The sequence below is a fragment of the Saccostrea echinata genome, unplaced genomic scaffold, assembly GCF_033153115.1.
Source record: "Saccostrea echinata isolate AGI-Se365-2 ecotype Australia unplaced genomic scaffold, CSIRO_AGI_Sech_v1 ptg000025l, whole genome shotgun sequence".
Lineage (NCBI taxonomy): Eukaryota > Metazoa > Mollusca > Bivalvia > Ostreida > Ostreidae > Saccostrea > Saccostrea echinata.
Window position 1 is genome coordinate 3,766,468 of NW_026889774.1, and position 19,240 is coordinate 3,785,707.

Genomic DNA, 19,240 nt, shown 5'->3' on the forward strand with positions numbered 1-19,240 from the left:
TACCTTGCTGGATAGCTCAAAAGGGTATACAGTTTGGTTTATCAAGTACCACTTTCGGTTTAAATCTAGGTCACGAGCTTACTCAGATGTGACATTAAATTTCACACGTATATATTATTTGATTTCAATGGTATTCTGCTGTTAATAAACGCAATATTTTGCTCTAAGTGCAAATATTTTTTTTAGTAAAACTGGATGCTCTTTCAGAAACATATGTATCTTCAATATGCAATATGGCAACTATTCTTTCAGATTCCTGCAAAGATTTGTGATTTTTTTTTTTTTTTTTTTTGGGGGGGGGGGGACTTTAATTGATATCATGACCTACAATAAATCTTAAACATGTAATTTTTTTTATCTGGGCAAAAAGTTTCATTCTTTTCTATGAGCAGTAGCACCAACAATAGCTAACGTTCACTGCTTTAAAATAAAATTATTAACATTGCCCATCTGGCATCCAAATGTGTTCAAAACCAGGAAAACATTACTCATTATTGTACTTTTTAAAATCTCTTTACCCAAAGATTATCCATTTAATCTTACAATTTTGTAAAGTTACTCAGGATCTTATTTTTAAAAATATCTAAATTGAAAAAGGAGGGAAATATTGAAGGGGTAGAGGGATCAAATTATGCTTATGCTAGCAGTTGCAAGTTGAACTTTTGGCCCTCAATTTCTTAGGCTGATAACAAAGTAAATAAATTCAGGGTGAGCTTTTAATTCATATATCACATTTTCAAAGTGATACAGAAAAAAATTTTCTGAATGTAAAGATGTCGATCTTAAATTCATACAAGTTATATATGATCAGTTACTCATTTTCTATGATAAAATCCAGAAGCATGAGAGAAAATTTGAATGGGGGAGCTGAACAACGTACCTTATGCAAAAAGGGGGCGGGGGCTAAGTCATTCATTAATGCTGCAAGTTTGTGCAAAATTATGGGGCTAAGCCTCAACCCACCCGATTCTGACGCATATTTAACCAACAAATTAGTTTTTGTGTTAACTGCAATGAAAACCATGTTATTCTTTAAAATTTTATACATTGTTCGTAATGTTATTCAAAATTTAATAACTTTTGATCGTAATATTAATGTACATAAAATATCTAATCTGTTAGATTTTTAACTTCTGTAATTACGCCACACTTTATAAAAAAAATGGCGTTCAAATCTGCCTACTATGCATTAGCAGTCAAAAACTAAGAATAGGTCAGGAAATTACAAACACAACTGCTCACTAGACTGTGTGCTAAGGCACTGTTATACCTGCGTAACCTAATGACCTGTATAGATTCAAACCTAATGTAATACTTTTGAGACCAAATTGTATACCCTATTGGGCTCTCCAGCAAGCTATTGAAAACACTACCGGTATTTGGTAATTCGCTGTAACATCAATTATAAGAAACCTATTCTTTTAATCCTGTCCTAAAATATATTTTTATTCATGTCTATTCAATTCTTTAATGCTGCAAAGCGATAGACTGGAACAGAACTTCCTCGTTCCATAGTTGCCATTGTTTCACTTCCAGTTGGTCATATACGTCTTAATTTTGTGGTTTCGTTCATTTAGTGACCAAGATGTTTTTTCTTCACATTATACAATTTTTGGCAATCATAAATGCATATGGATACCTTTGCCTCGGTAAGATGATGATATAAACAGAAATTTTCTTATCAGAGTTAATGTTTTCCATATCTTTTAATAAGAAGAAAATCCAAAAAAAAAAAATAATAATAAAAATAAAAAACAAAAAATAAAATAAAATAAAATAAATAAAGCTCATAATTATGTTCCCCAAACGAAGTTTGGGAACATATTGTTTTTACTCTGCTTCTTCTTATTATTATTAGGGTCTTCCGTCTTCAGCGGAAGACCCTTCTATTATTCTTCGGTTTCTTTTTTACCTTTATTATTATTATTATTATTATTATTCTTTTTTCTTCTTACAAAATTTGTGCAGACGATTTCTGGGAGATGGCTCGTTCGATTTTATTCAAATTTTCATTAGGGTCTTTCGAGCTTCCTTCGGAAGATCCTACTGTTATTCTACTGTTTCTTCTTCTTATTTTTTTTTTTCCCGCCGATTTTCAGCAGGTGATTTCTCGGAGACCTTTTGTCCGATTGCTATGAAACTTTCAGGGTAGATGCAATGTATTATTGCCTAAAAAACGGGTTTTTTTTTCAAATTTTTGATATATACCTCCGTTCATGAGTTATTGCCCTTTAATCGATATTTGGAGGGTCTCTTGTCCAGTAGAAATCTCAATAACGACACATGATATTTGCATGAAAATTGGAGAACTTGTAACTAATACATTGCAGATGAGCAGAACATTAAAATTGTAGGCTAATTTTTTTAAGTTCGGAAGCTATGTGACTGAAAGTTTTAAGAATTATTTTTCCATGAAATTTTGCTGCTTTTTGTTTAATAACTTTTAAACTGATAAAAATTTGGTAAGACATATAGAATAAAAGTTGTGTGTAATTACGAGAGCTTTCAGATAACATCAAGAAAAAGGGGCTGGCTCCTATATTCAGGGGACAGCAGGTCATAAAAGTATTTTTTGGATAGCTAAAAATATTAAAATATTATGAAAAAGTTTGAATGACATAATTTCTAACATATAAAATCTTGTCATGTGGTATAAAGAGAAACAAGCTCCGTGCTATATTTTATTCTATTTTATATAATAATTATTCGAGAATCGTACAGGAACAAGTTGTCTACAAACCAGCCACGCCTTTTAGGGCATCGTAACACATGCTTGTACGGTTTTAGATAGTTGTTGTGTTTTAAATAAATTGTTTTGATTCGATTTCTCTGTTTTCTATTATTTAAATCGTTTATAAATGCAAGTTATTTAACAAATAAAGGTAAATCAACATTTACTAATGCATCCGTATAGAAAAAGTCGTAATCGGGGCCTTTTGTTTGTAACCTGGATGTAAACAATCACGAGCGGCATTGTGGGAAGAAGACACTAAAGACCCGATATACGAAAAACGTGATTTGATCTGATGCTTTGTTGGCAAATATTTTTAAAAAAAAGTGTAGTTTAGTATAGCATAATGCTTCATAATCAATAATTTTTAAAAATAAATCATGTATAACACTCAATCTGACTATTTTATTTTTTGAAAAATCATCAGGTCGAATATCAGGTCTTTAGTATATCAAGTCTTTAGTACGTCCCCGGAAGTAGCCATGCAAATCGGAATTACAGACAGAAAATGAGAAGAAAGTATGTGAAGTTGTCAGTTGTATATTTTCTTAACGTACGAGCCGTATGTAGACATGCACATTTAATCCACATCTACGAAGCACATAAAATCCTTGGTTGCGTACAGGGAGCATTAGTTTTAAAGGGATATATATATTCTTGCGCAAATTGTTTACGAGGAAATTCTGACGATCACATTAACAGCGATGAACAGTCTTGTGTCGGAGTTTTCTGTAATAAATGTAGCGAGTGATGAAAGAGTTCACGGTGACATTTTAATATATGATTGGCGTGGACGTTGGAAATGAAGGTTAGAATTTTTCTTATCTAAAATTTAACAGCTGCTTACAGCACTGATGTTTACATGTATATGCCAGCAAATGTATAAATGTACGCACAAACACTGATGTATGTTATCTATTTTGTGGTTCAGTCTCTGTCTGTTAGCCCTGACATGACATTGTCAAATCCCCATTGCTTTACCTTATATTTAAATACATGAGAGCATGTAATTTCACCAAGACTTATTTTTTTTATTGAAACAAAAAAAAATGCAAAAATTCAACAATACACTATCTAACATACTACATGTATAAACATGATAATTATTGTTATATATTCTTCAACAAGTATGAATAGCTGTTATAACTAGGACCTTAATTAATATTATAATTTGTTATACCTTTTAAAATTTGTTCCTATATAAATCTATACCAGTGTACACTTAAAATGTCTAACATTTCCAATGTTTTATGAGCAATCATAAAAAAATCTATGTTGAACCGCAAAGAGAGATATTGAACCTGTCGATGAGATCATTGGACTGCTTACATATTACAGTATGCGCGGGATTAGTTAATTAAAATCTCATTTGCATTCGTTGGTGTTTGAAAGTTACAGAATTGACAGAGTTTTACCTCAGTGCTGGAAAGGGAAATTTACATCACGGAAGCCAGTACAAAATACATGTATGTCAAACAAAGAAAGAAAATAAAAGATATAACAAAACATTTACTGACCGTGTTCTCGGGGTAAAATGCAATTTGCTGACCCCTTGAACCAAACTGTTTCCCTTCGGCCTAATGGCCTCAGGCAATTCTTGGGTTCCGACAAAACACATGTTGCCCTCGAACCCAGTTAGTAAATGTGTATTATTATTGGAAAATCTCAAAAATGTCACTCAGTTAAATTGCAAAAGAAATTTGGAAATATATTTATACATAAAACTTTGAATTATTTCTGTGATAAGACTGCACGATTGGTTTGTGTTTTGTTTATTGCCCCTTCAGATTTTTTTTAGTCATATTATATATTATTATGCCACCACTTGCTGGTGGAGGCCTGCAAATATAGACCTGTACTTGACACTTATAGCCTTTGGGAAGTGAGGGATCTTTTTCGTGCCAGCACCTTCTGTGACACAGAACCTCGGTTCATACGGTTTCATCCGAGGAACCTATCTCAATCCACATCCAGCTGTGGGATTCAAACCTGCGACGTAAGGATCAGCTTCTAATACTGACACTTTGATTGATTGCATGTTGTTTTACATCTTACTTGAAAATTTTTCTCTCGTATAGAGACATTACCACATACTGGTGAAGGGCTTCAAACATAGACCTTAATACTTAGCACTAAGGCCCATTGAGCAGTGAGGGTTCTTTATTGTCCCAACATCTACTGTGAGGTTTTTAAGGTCTCATCTGAAAATCCGTTGACTCTCATTCTAATGCTGGGTGCCTGGTGAAGGAACCTTCACTACCTATATGTTTATGTCTTAGGTTTGACACAGCAAATGAGAATCAAGCCCAGGCCTCCTGATTACAAAATGAATGCCCTACAACTAGGCTACCATTACAGATAATGAACTAGATTAATTACCATGTAAAACATTGTTTAGTAAAAAATTAGTTCTTGAAATTAGAAAATAGAATTTTTTATGATTGGGGTATGTAAACTTAGAGTGGTATTTGGGTTATACAGTAAAACACGCTTACTGCGAACAGACTTAAATAAGGAATTGAAGCATATAGTGGAGTGATTTTCATTCCCTGTGGTTTTAAAACATACTGAAAACTAAACTGAAAAATAAATACATTTATAATGAATCAAAATTATTTGTCCCTGGCACTTATAAGCATGTTTTACTGTAATGACAAAATAATGGGGATTTGTTTTCACAGTGGCTGTATATTGTGAATAATTTAATTAGTCGATTGCAACTTTTCAGTTTTAAACTAATCTCGTTCAAGCAGATGCTTGTCTGTCTCCGTAAACTCCAACGAGCAGGAGTTTATGGAGACAGTCGAGCATCTGCTTGAATGAGACTAGTTTTACACATGCTATCTACATGATCTAAGTGGTAATTTTTTAAAAAAATATGTATACTGGTATATTATTTAAAAAGTACATATTTTACAAAAAATACCGACCAACCGGTTATGAAAATCATAACCCGTCATCCCATACTAAACCGGTTACTATATTTCTGACTGATTAGATGGTTACCCAGTTGACCATTGCCATCCCTAAGGAATTTTTTACATGTATAAGTTATGTGCATTTCCTTTGTGAAATCATGAAAAAAAAACTCCTAATTAATCCCTATATATATTATATTTTTTAATTACATCCTCAAAATTGACTGCATGTAAACATCTATTTAATAGAGTACTTTTTACAAATAATACACGGAAAATATGACAGTATCTTTGAACTCTGTTTGATGGTTTCATTAGGGATGTCAATGAATATTCGAGTACTCGATTACCATTCAATCATATTGACTATCGACTAAAATTTGTTAAGTCGGTTATTCGTTTAAAATTTGCTACTCTTAAATTCAATGTAAAAAAATGGATCTGCTCAGTTCATTTATTAACGTATCAGTGTTCAAACTCAGGGAAAGGCTTAACCATGAGTCTTTGTTAATTGTTCAAACATGCATTGGCATACTTTAAAAGATGTTGGATCCAAATTGTAAAGTTTCAACCTGCAATTTCGTAAGATCTCATATAATGCAACTACCAATTAATGAAGAATAATAAAACTTTATAAATACATGTAAATTGGGGAATGGTTATGAGCATAATTCAAAGGTGTTTCTTTCTGATATTAATATCAATCATTTTTAAATTGTATTCATTGTATTCATTGAATGCAAAAATCTCATAATTAAAATTTTGTTTTTATAAGAGTTACACTTTAATTGTTTAACAATCACGGGTCACTGACAAGACACATTCAAATGGCTTCAGGTAAGAAATCAATAACGGGTACATGTACTAGCAGCAGGAAAAGAAAGGATAAATAGGAGCATTTGATGTTCTGTAGATAGATAAAATGTGCAGTCAGTGATTTTTTTAGGGCCGACTTGGGGCCGAAATTCGGTACATTTTCATGTAATTATTGGATTCTACTAAACACCTGAAATTTACTCACAAATGCCAAGTAAGGACAGGATGATCACTTTAAATATTCAGGGGAATCAAATGCATGTATTTGATCACTCAGATACATTGAAATTGAATGGAAATATTCTCAGAAAAAGGACATTCAGTAAAATCAGATTTCCACAGTATATTCTCTATAGAATCAGGTAATGGTTGGAGGGGTAGGGTAGATAACTGCAATTTCCAGGACACTTCTTCTTGAACCTTTGATGCAAGAGGGGTTTTTGTAAATTACAATATATATCCTGAAAAATAGATTGGGTTTTATTTTTGCAAACAAGCTATAGATGTATAAATTCAAGCAATTAAGAGGTAAAATGGGATTTCTCAAAACATCAAAAATAGGAGAGTATGTGTTTCATGTGAGTACATTTCATCAAGGCATGCAATTCTTATTGAACTTTTTATATGTAGCTGCATTTGAAATTGATCAAAGTTACCATTAAACACTGTTTTGATAAGAAATAGATTCTCTTGGATTGTAGGAGTTGGTCATTTTTGAAGTAACACAAAGAATATGGGGTTAAGGTGGTTGACCGACAATTGGTGGGGTCACTTATTTGCCTCTTAACTTTTTTTTATTTTTCATTGAAATAAGACATATTTAGTATATTTTTATTCAGAATTGATTGCACTTTCTAAATATGGAAAGTTATTTTAATTAAAAAGCAAACTTTGAAAGTTAAAGGTGGCAGGGGATTGTTTCGTACTAAAGACCCGGTAAAATTTCAAAATTGAGATATCCCCTGTTTGATGTGATATTTTATGTAGAAAAATGATTAGAATAATTATGGGACACATTTGCAGTGTAGCAGAGTGCTTGCTGAAATAAATGATGTGCAACATGTAGGTGTCACTATGACGCTTATCATATACAGTTGTAAATGCGAACCTAAGACATGTGGTCAGTTGCAGAGGAAATTCAGCTGAAAAGCAGTAGGCCTTAGAAGAAGGTGTGTATCTCTGAGGGAAGATGAATGGCCCCATATCAATTGGTGAATTTTCATTAGGGCATGCATTGATTTACAGACTACTGGGTGTTTTATCCTGCTCGCTCGGGCCTGGGGGTGGGTTGTATGGGTGCGACTGAGGCCCAAATCTTGGGAAAACAAGCCAAAATTTGGGGAGACCCCAGGTGCATTTTTGGTACATGTGCACTCTACTAGGCAGATTACATGTAATTTGTTGACATAATTTGTTAGCCATGGGCATATGAAGTGTAATTAATTAGCCCCTGGAAAACTGTCCCCATGTACATGTTTTTATGGATCGCATGTATATGTGTACCCCCTCGGCACATGTTTGGCATTAAAAAAACTATCCTCTGCCACCTCAGCCAAGTTGGATTTCTTCATAATTAGATAATTCATACCACTATTGTTCTTGATGCAAGTAATTAGATAATCCATACCAAGAATAATCTTGATTAGTTATAACAATTGTTTGTTAAAGTAATACAAAGACAAAAACAAAGCTTTTTGACAATGCTTTTTAAGAGATTGGGTTTTCTGGGAGATTCCCAATTTAGCCTAATTGATGCTGAAATTCCCAATTCTGAGGGCCCCAGCCCCCATTCCCAAAGTACTGAAAAAAAAAAAAAACACTGGCAGTAAATATTATATTTGAAATCAAATAAATTTGATACATATATTTATTACTAGGTAAATGTTAATGATTCAATAATTTGTTGTATAATGGTTACAACGTAGTTTAAATATTGTACAGGCTAGCAGTCTCTTAAAGACAAAAAGGAAAATGACATGAAAAATTAATTTAAATTTCAACGAGTACTCGACTTTCATTTGACTAAAGCCTCTGACTGTTCGCTGTTCGACTTAGCTGTCCAAGTAAAACTAACATCTCTATTTATCATTTATAAGTTGTACTTTTTTTTTTATTTTGAATGAGAAATTTCAATTTCTTTTGGATAGGTGTGAATGCCATCTGATAACTGAAATTTGATACCAAGAATGACCATATTTGCCAGAAGAGCATCTGTTTGGAGATGACGAAGAATAAGCAGCATTATAGTGAAATTTAAACAGTCACACAAGGATAAAAGTCCTTCCATCTAGGATTATGGACACATCAGGCCTTAATACATTAAAAACTTACAATGTAATATATGTATTTTTACAAAATAATTTAGAGAGAACTGCTATTTTGGCATATACAACAACAAATGTTAACATATGTGCATATTTCAAATGACTTCAGTGCTAAGGGCATGTACATGAACGAGGATTGTTAGAAAAGTTTGCGGACACATTGATTTAAGGAAAATTTACTGTGCACTTTGAAAAATGACATTTATCTGATTAAATTCTTATATTTTGTTTATCTGTTTATTAATAAGTAAAAAATCAGATCCATTTACTAAAATGTTGAAAATATACAATTTTTACTGTGCAGTCAAAGAATTCAGGGAGCAAGCATTTGATGTTTTTAGCTCTTCTGAGCCAAAGGCTCAAAGAGCTAATGTTATGGCCATTTGTGCGGTGTGTGTAAACTTTTTTAGAATATGGGCCATAACTCAAGAACCCCTTGGCCAATTATTGTCAAATTTGTCACAGGGTATTCTTTGCCCAAGGGCTCCCTTTTATACTAAAACTATGGTTGTGACCCTTTAACAAGGGGAGATAATTAGGAAAATTGAAACAAAAGTACTGGTTGCTAAAAAATCTTCTTCTCAAGAACCACTTGGCAGATTATCACCAAACTTACACAAAAAGATGAGGATATGTTGTACATTAAAAATTGCACGGGGATTTACCCTGGGGCAAAGGGCATGGTCTCAAGATCACTTCAAAGTTGACCAAAAAATACATTTTATTAAAATGTTGATGTTTTGCTTACTATAAGGACTAGGATCATCAAATCTTGTCAGTTGATGCATCTAAGGACCTCATATCATGTTGACTCAAAAGTAGTTCATGGTTACTTACTTTTTAAATTTTGCAGCCATTCTTTTTCAAAATGATTTAGAGGCATATTTTGAACAGTTTCAGGCCTATTATCATCAAACTTTTTCAGTTGACAAATGACAGAATGAGACCACTATTCTTTAGATTTGCTTGTTGTGTCTTAGGCTCATAATTCACATTATATCTACTGCAATCAACTTCAATGGATTCAATATTTTTAATGAATTCTTATCTTAAAAAAATTACTTGAATATATGTGTAATATACATGTACATGTACATGTAAAAGACTATTTTAACGTGTTACAAAATTTAAATATATGTGTCTTTTTTCCCCCTTGTAAAACATTTAAATAAATGAACTCAAGAAGTACAGTAAAAGCATTTTTTCTTAATTTCAACTGGACCAAGATTAAACATCAAGATATCCAATGACTCCAGATAACCATGCAGGGTAAAAAATTAAAGAATAAGGGGTTGGGAGTACCAACTCACTTCACCATATAAATGGTACATGTATTTAGATATCGGTTTTTGAGATAATGAAGTTTAATTTTTAAGTTAAAGGCTAAAAAAGATGTTATGTTAAAATTTTCCAAAAGTGACACCGTCTTACTGAAATCATCCCTGTGCATTTCTTGTAAGAGTATTTTTCTACTTACTGATTGTCAAACAATGGATACCCTCAATCAGTAACACTTTGATTACTTACTATGTAGTTATGCTGTGTAAATGTTTTGTCAAGCAATTATTATGACAGTGATGTAGCAAAACACTGATGATTCTGTAGTATGGCACGTGTTACTAACATGATTGCATCAAAGATGTTAGATGAACAGAAAAGTCTAGAAATTAAAAATCAAAAGTCATAGTTCAAGAAATGAGGGTCTGGGAGTATTAGTGTGTTGGATACAATTTCAAGAGTACTGTTGGAATGAGTACAGTTGAATTATATATACTCATGCTCACTCCAGATTCAGAGTTCTGGAGATGAGGATTCTTGATATTAGGGTCAAAGAAGACAGAGAATGTTAGCAAAGTTGTCAATCTAAACAGAAACATGTAACCTTTAGGTGGAAATTAAACAAATATTTATCCATTTATTACGACGTCAACTTACAAGCTAATCGCTAAGAAGGAAGACCCACTCGTTGCTTTGCAACGAGCTTTGCTCTAGTTAAGGTCTTCCGTTTCAGACGGAAGACCTTATAGTGATTCTACTGTTTATTATTATTATTTTTTCCCGTTTTTTGTCCAAGCGATTTCTCAGAGATGGCTCGATGGATTTTCTTGAAACTTTCAGGGATTATGAAGAATAAAATAAACTAAAAACATTTTTAAGGATTTTGCAAAATTCACTTCCGGTCGTCAGATATGTCCAATTTCCGTTTTTTCAAAAGAGATCATGTCCGGCCGATATCTCAAAAACGGTAAAAGATTAAGACCTCAAAGTTTCAGGGATTATGGATCATGACAAGTACGTTTGCAGAATATGTTTAAATTTGTCAGTTGTCACTTCCGGTTGTCACAGGAAGTGATCAAAGAAATCAAAAATTTCAACTTTTCTTTTTTGGATTTAATCTTGCATGGCATTATTGTATCTGTTTTGCAGTTTTGAAATTTGTTGGTCCCACCGGAAACAAACGTCAACTTCCGGTTATAAGCGAAAAACTACATAATTTGAGCATTTTACTTTCCCATAAATATCGCTTATAGATTAAGTGTTTGAAATGGTTTTTAATATGTTATTTAGACTGCAAATGTCTAGAGTAACGTCAAATATCTTGGTAAAATTCACTTCCGGTCGCGTGTTTTACTGTCCGCAAAATAAGAATTTGTGCAAGTGAGATCTCAAAAACAGTAAGAGATTAAGACACCAAACTTATAGGAGTAATAGAACTTAAGGAGTAGGCAAAACCATTTGGGTTAATAGCGTCAGCCGTCACTTCCGGTCGTCACAGGAAGTGTTCGAAGAAATAAAAAATTTCAACTTTTCTCTTTTGAAAGAAAACTTGCATCATATAATTGAATCTCTTTCACAGTTTCTATATGTGTTGGTCTCACTGGAAACAAAAAACGACAACTTCCGGTTATAAGAGAAAACTCTGTAATTGGGATTTTTATCTTTCCCAAAAGTATCGCTTATAGATAAAGTTTTTTGATATGATTTTTATATATGTTATTGAGATTGCAATTGTCTAGTGTGACGTTAATCATCTTAGGAAAATGCACTTCCGGTCGCGTGTTTTTCTGTCCTCAAATTGAGATTTTGTTTACCAAATTGCTCAGAAACAGTACATTGCTGAAGTCTAAAACTTTAAGAACTGATAGCCAGTCCTCAGTTTATCTACATCATATAAAAATCGTACGTTGCCGTCACTTCCGGTCGTGACAGGAAGCGATGCAGAAAAGTGAATTGTTACAGTTTTTTTCTTTTTACAGAAATGTTTGGCTAATGCGCATGTTAGATAAACCTTTACCATGCAATTTATTATCACCGGAAATGCAAACCGAAAAACCGGAAGTTGTCTCAAACATGAGTAGTTTTTCATGGAAACTTATAGGGAGGATCAGTTGTGAATAATTAAGGTGTAGAATGAACATTTTATTCGTTTGGAGCACTTTCGTTCTTGACGAAGTACATAAAGAAAACAGGAAAGTAATTCCGTTTGTTTTTATTTGTATTTACATATCTTTGGAAGCCTTTAGATGACTTTTGTTAATTATTTAGAGTAATCTTTTTGGCAAGATTGTGTTTTTTTTTTTTTTTTTTTTGCGAAGAAGTCAAGAAAACGGAAGACCTGTTATTGCCTAGGCAATAAGTATCTAGTTATTATTATTTTTCTTCCTGGGTACTTTTTTGTCCGTGAGTGATCTCCGAAACTACACATCCGATTGAGGTGAAACCTTTTTAGGGTTAATAGGAATGTTATGTAGATTTGTGTAACGAAGGTCATTTTGCGCGCACGTGCATGCACGTGCGTGCGCGTGCAATGAGTAAAAAGACCAAAATACTTGATATAGTCATAACTTTCATATCTTTCGATGAAATACTTTGATACTCAAGATATAAGGATATATTAATAGTGTAGACAAGATGACATGGTCAGAATGCACATGCATGCACGTGCGCGCATGCGCATTGATTGAAATAACCTATACAATTGAAATAAACTTAACTTGTACATTTTTTGATGAATTGCTTTGAAACTTAGAATATAAATATATATTAGAAGTGTAGACAAGATGACTTGATCAGGGCACACATGCATGCACTTACATGCACGTGCGTGCGCGTGCAATGAGCAAAATGACCAATATACTTGATATAGCCAAAACTTTCGTATCTTTTGATGAAATACTTTGATACTCAGAATATAAGGATATATTAATAGTGTAGACAAGAAGACATGGTCAGCGCACATATGCATGCACGTGCGTACGCGTGCAATGAGTAAAATTACCAATATACTTGATTTAGCCATAACTTTTACATTTTTTGATGAAATGCTTTGATATTCAGAATATATAGACATACTATAAATGTAGAGAAAATGACATTGTCAACATGCACAGGCATGCATGTGCGCGCGCATGCAATGCTAAAATGACCAATATACTTGATATGGCTGTAACTTTTATACTTTTTGATGAAATGCTTTGATACTCAAAATATGTAGATATATTGATATTGCTGACAAGATGACATGGTCATCATGGACATGCATGCACGTGCGCGCGAGTGCAATGCGTAAAAATGATAGATATACTTAATATAGCCGAATTTTTTATCTTTTGCGCGCGTGTAATGCGTAAAAAAATCAAAATACCTTATTGATTGCCTTATTTAATGAAGTTTACAGAGAATAAGACACCAAAAGGGAGTTGGGGAGCATTTGGGGAACATCTGTTACGGTCCCCGTTACAATTAATACTAGTTTTAGTTAGTAGAAGTAGTAGTTGTAATAATTGGAACATACGTAACTTTTTACTTTGATTACAAATAGAAATAAGAAAGATATATTTGGAATATTTTTATGTGGTTGAATTTAAAATGTTTTATATATGAAATAGATTTTAGAATTTTACCTTCGCTAAAACCTCAAAACACAAGTCAGTAAAATTAAAGTGCATCAAACAGAATCATTGGGATCAATATTCTATCAACCACTGTTTATTACAATAATTTTAACCACTTTTAAAGAACTCTTGGAGTTAAAGTAGGTCGTAAACTCAGGGACATGAATAAAAGTTGGCTTACAGTATCTTTACACAGTATATTGTCCTGAATTGACAGACTGCTTCATTAAATGTAGTCTGGTCCGATTTATAGGGAAAAAAACTCCTAACGGCAAATAATTATTATTTGTTACAGCATAGTTCTAACCTATTTCGAGTATGCTGAATCCCAAAAAAATATGCTGGCCTCCATGAAAATGGCGTTAGAAAGGTCAAAATGGCGATTCAAAATGGCGGACATCCAATTTTTCTAATTTTCTCTTAATGTCTTTCAAATAGGAGAAAGAATGTGTGAATATCTCATTGAGTGTATTGCAACCATAAAAATAATAAAAGAATGCTAACATTATTGCTTTAATTCAGAAGATTTAGTCATTTCTACACTTAATTGAATTTTCTCTGATTTATATGTCTGTTGTTTCTATATTCTTCTTTGTTCAGAATTTTACATTTGCAAATATCCATACACTACAGATTGGTATTTTTCCTCGCATCTCACTATTCTACAACTGAATGATGGTGCAGGTGTAATTTATAAGTCAAAATGGCGATTCAAACTGGTGGATATCCATTTTTTCCTAATTATTTCTTAATGTCATTCAAATAGGAGAGTGGATGTGTTAATAACTTATTGAGTGTAATGCAATTATGAAAATGATAATAGAACACTAATATTATCACTTTAATTCGGAAAATTTAGTCGCTTAAATTTGAAAGTTGTGTTAATTAGTTCAAAATGGCGATTCAAAATGGCGAACGCTAGAATTACATAAAATACTCAAACTGCTTAATTCTGAGTCATTTGCAGAAAATAAAAGGAAATTAATTACAGTTTGCATTTTTAAATTAATAAAATAATGTTTAAATATTCAATAAAACTCAAAGGATATTGTTGTTAATATCTTATAATTTTCATGACACTGATCTTTGTTTTATTACTTCTGTTATTAAGATAACTTTTGACTACATCTACGAAGAACTTTTACCCATTACCTGCCATGCTTCTTAATATTAAAAGTTAATGATATCACACAATAATTGCTGTTTGGAGGACAATATGACAATTAAGCTACCCCAAGAGCAGTACTCCCTGAGCCAAAAGGCGAGTGAACAGTTCGAGGGTTGCTAAATTATCTAAGTTGTTGAAAATTTTTGATCTACTTTTAGTCCATGCAGTGTAGAAAAACAAATGTTTTTGTTCATGTGGAAGGTCTAGTGCAACATAATTTAGTATATGATTTTTAAAATGATGGACCAAAACCAGAGAGCTAGGAATTATTAAATCATATAAATTTGAATGTAATATACTAATATATGAACATATTTATTAAGAATTACCAAAACCGGTATAATATACGTAAACCATAAATATTCTTGATTGGAAATCGGAAAGAGGAAAATGTTTGTGTTTAATCCCCCCTCGATTCTTGATACAGACATACACTATCCTAACAAAGTAGTGTGGGTCAAGTTGCCTGGTAAAGTTCTTGGAGTGTTCAAGAAAAGTTTGTTGTCAAGAGAAGTGTTGACTAGAACAAAGTCAAGAATGGCTTTGGCCTATTGGTACGAAAGCTTGTACGTGATAGAAATCACAAGGAATCTGCAGATGCTCTTAGATTGCACAATTATACAATTTTTCTCACCAAAAAAATGCAATAACAATGGAGAATTATACAACTGGAAAATCGTACAATAAAAATGGAAAATTATTGAATGCAAATAGAGAATTATACATTGCAAATGAAAATATATAGAATCAAATATAAATTTATATAATAAAATGGAATATATAACAATACAAATGGAAAATTATACAATTCAAATGGGTAATTATAGAATACAAAGGGAAAATTATACAATACCAATAGAAAAATAAAACAATATAAATTGAAAATTATAGAATACAAATTAAAATTATAGAATACAAATGGAAAAGTATACAATAAAAATGGGAAGTACACAATACAAATGGAAAAGTTCGAATATTGCAACTTTTGACATATCATACCTGTAGTGTTTAATATGTGTTTCGGAGGTGACAGGGGCTAGTTTCGTACAAAATGTAAATTTTCTCTAAAAAAAGAGGTATCCTTTGTTTGACGTGATATTTCAGATAGAAAAAATGAATAGAATGATGTGAAGTGTAGCAGAGTGCTTATTGAGAAAAATGATGTGCAACATGTAGGTGTTACTATGATGCTTAGCATATACAGAGCTGTAAATCCGAAACTAAGACATGCTACAAGTTGCCGAGGAAATTCAGCTGGCAAGCAGTAGTGCTTAGAAGACATCGGAAGCTGTCATTTATTGAAATAAAATCAAATTAGGTTGAATCTTGCAGTACTAGTACGTTCGTTGCATTCAAGCGTTTTCTAACATTTCTCTGCAAACCAGGTTTCCTTGGTCGGAACTGAAAGGTCTGTGGGGGTATAGATAATTCGATCGTAGTTCACCTTCAAAGTGCTAACGTTGTTTTTTCACAACGAACGGTGACATAAATATGATTTTACATCAATAGGACATTGCAAGATTTTATATACATTTCAGGCCCATAAAAGCTGTTTCAGTGTGTGTTTGTGTGTCTGTGTTTGTTTTTTTTTTTTGGGGGGGGGGGTCCAACCGAACAACAATTCTTTGACAAGAAAAAACATTCTTGAAGGAGGATCGTAAGTTAGGTTTGTTTTCTATTGCATAGCAATAGTATGTTCTTGTATTGGCAAAATTATAGGGATGAAAGGAGGGGACACGTTTAAGCAGATAAGTCTTCAATAAAGAGGTGGATTTTACCTGGGGGATGTTAAAATGTATAGCAAATAAATATAATAAAATAAAACGGATATTTGCAGAAGTAAGTTCTGTACACAAATTGTGAGATGTATTGGAAGAAAAGGAACTATACACATGGAAATATAAAAGACTTGGCTTTTTTTCCTTTTATTTTTTTAAATTCAATGATGGTACAGAGACACCAAAACAGAATAATATAATTTAGAGGAGGAAAATTTGATTCTAAAGAGGGGGGATCTGACATTATTTTTCATGTCATTGAAGGACAGATTATTTATTTCCAAGGTGATTAGGGACAGGTTTTTTTTATTTCTACCACACCAAATAAAAAAGTGGGTAGGAAAAAATAAAGAAAACATGAGAAAATTAGAGTGTGTGCGGGGCGGGGGGGGGGGGTGTTGGGGGTGTTACCATCACTCAAAGTCAAATAATTTATTTTCTTCTTAGTGGAAAATAGATTTTTTTTCAACATTTTCATGGACATATTTTTTTCTCTCCAAAATCTGCCAGCACCTATTAGAACCAATTAGTTTCCCCTCATGATTACGCATCACGAATTGAATCCTTTACTGTAGTTGTAATGTGCAAATTTACACTTTATATAATCTTGCACATGAAGAAATGAATAGTTTAGCACTTTGTGTATGTGTTTGTGTTTCTATGTGGTTGTCACAGTGAAATCAACTGCGCGGGACAGGGCTCAGGAACTTCATTGTAATGACATATAGTAAACTAGTCTATTAAATGACTCCTAATTTACGTGTAGCTGCCTTTGTATTTCTTAACTGGACTGAAGCTGGTTTTTGATCAAAACTAATGCTATCATTCTCAGTACGTGGAACACTGTAATAAAATTGACAAAGAGTGAGCTGATGAAGTAGTTAGTTTCAGCTTTGTAAATATTAACGGTGATGTTGGGCGAGAAATTCTCGCTATTAGTCAGAAAGTGCCCCTATCGGAATCCAACATAGAGGCTAGTCTCATGCCTTGTTAGCTCACCTGAGCCGAAGGTTCAAGTGAGCATTTCTGATCACTTTTTGTCCGGCGTCCGTCTGTCTGTCTGTAAACTTTTAACATTTTCGACTTCTTCTCAAAAACCACTGGGCAAATTTCAACCAAACTTGCCACAAAGTATCCTTGGGTAAAGGGGATACAAGTTTGTTCAAATGAAGGGCAACGCCCTCTTTTAAGGGGAGATAATAAAGAATTCGTGAAAAATTAAAGGCATCATTTAAAAATCTTCTTCTCAAGAACCACAGGGCCAGGAAATATGAAACTCATGTGGAAGCATCCTCAAGTAGTGAAAATTCAAGTTTGTTCAAATCATGATCCTCGGGGGTAGGGCGGGGCCACAATGGAGGATCAAAATTTTGCAAAGAAATTATATAGGAAAAACCTTTAAAAATTTGCTTGTCAAGAACAGCAAACCCATGATGAGTCATATTTATATGGAAGCATCCTCAGATAGTGTAGATTAAGGTTTCTTCAAATCATGACCCCCGGGGGGTAGGGCGGGGCCACAATGGACGATCAAAGTTTTACATAGAAATATGAAGGAAAAATCTTTAAAATCTTCCTCTCAAGAACAACAAAGCCATGATAAGTCATATTGACATGGAAGCATCTTCAGATGGTGGAAATTCAAGTTTGTTCAAATCATTACCCCCGGAGGTAGGGCGGGTCCACAATGGAGGATCAAAGTTTTACATAGAAATATAAGGGAAAAACTTTAAAAATCTTCTTCTCAAGAAGAGCAAGGCCATGACAGGTCATATGGAAGCATCCTTAGGTAATGTAGATTCAAGTTTCTTCAAATCATGACCCCCGGGGTTTGGGCGGGGCCACAATGGAGGATCAAAGTTTTACATAGAAATATGAAGGAAAAATCTTTAAAAATCTTCTTCCTAAGAACAACAAAGCCATGATAAGTCATATTGATATGGAAGCATCTTCAGATCGTGGAAATTCAAGTTTGTTCAAATCATGACCTCCGGGGGTAGGGCGGGTCCACAATGGAGGATCAAAGTTTTACATAGAAATATATATGAAAAAACTTAAAAAAATCTTCTTCTCAAGAAGAGCAAGGCCATGACAAGTCATATGAAAGCATCCTCAGGTAATGTAGATTCAAGTTTGTTCAAATCATGACCCCTGGGGGTAGGGCGGGGCCACAATGGAGGATCAAAATTTTACAAAGAAATTATATAGGAAAAACCTTTAAAAATCTTCTTCTCAAGAACAGCAAAGTCATGATGAATTATAATCACATTGAAGCATCCTCCGGTAAAGTAGATTAAAGTTTGTTCAAATAATGACCCCTGGGGGTAGGGCGGAGCCACAATGGAGGATCAAAGTTTTAGTTAGAAATATAAAGGAAAAATCTTTAAAGATCTTCTTCTCAAGAAGAGGAAAGCCATAATTAGTCATATAGATATATGGAAGCATCCTCGGGTAATATAGATTCAATTTTGTTCAAATCATGACCCCTGGGGGTAGGGCGGGGCCACAATGGAGGATTAAATTTTTATATAGAAATATATAGGAAAAATCTTTTAAAATCTTCTTCTCAAGGACAGCAAAGCCATGATGCGTCATATTTATACGAAAGCA